Source organism: Sapajus apella, unplaced genomic scaffold (genome assembly GCF_009761245.1).
Source record: "Sapajus apella isolate SASKATOON/1434 unplaced genomic scaffold, GSC_monkey_1.0 scaffold12, whole genome shotgun sequence".
Classification (NCBI taxonomy): Eukaryota; Metazoa; Chordata; class Mammalia; order Primates; family Cebidae; genus Sapajus; species Sapajus apella.
The window spans coordinates 1,831,052-1,831,612 of NW_022436952.1; positions in this window are offsets into that span (position 1 = coordinate 1,831,052).

The window sequence follows — 561 nt, forward strand, 5'->3', positions numbered from 1 at the left end:
TAGCCATGTTGGCCAGGCTAGTCTCAAACTCCTGACCTCAGGTGATCTGCCTATCAAAAAGCTGGGATTGCTGGGCACGGTGGCTCACGCCTGTAATCCCAGCACTCTGGGAGGCCGAGGCGGGTGGATCACCTGAGGTCAGGAGTTCGAGACCAGCCTGACCAATATGGTGAAACCCCATCTCTACTAAAAATACAAAAAATCAGTGGCGCATGCCTGTAATCCCAGCTACTCAGGAGGCTGAGGCAGGAGAATTTTCTGAACCCAGGACGCGGAGGTTGCGGTGAGCCGAGATTGCGCCATTGCACTCCAGCCTAGGTAACAAGAGTGAAACTCCATCTCAAAAAAAAAAGAAAAAAAAAATTGAAATTAAATTAAATTTAAAAAAAAGAGCTGGAATTATAGGCGTGAGCCACCATGTCCGGCTTCCTCTGTGTTCCATTAGTAATCAGATTCTTCCCATGTGTTGGCAAAAATGACCATAAATAGCTGCAGGCTTGTGGACTAACAGGTGGGCAACCCCAGGGAAGAGGAGTTTTTTTTTTTTTTTTTTTTTTCTTT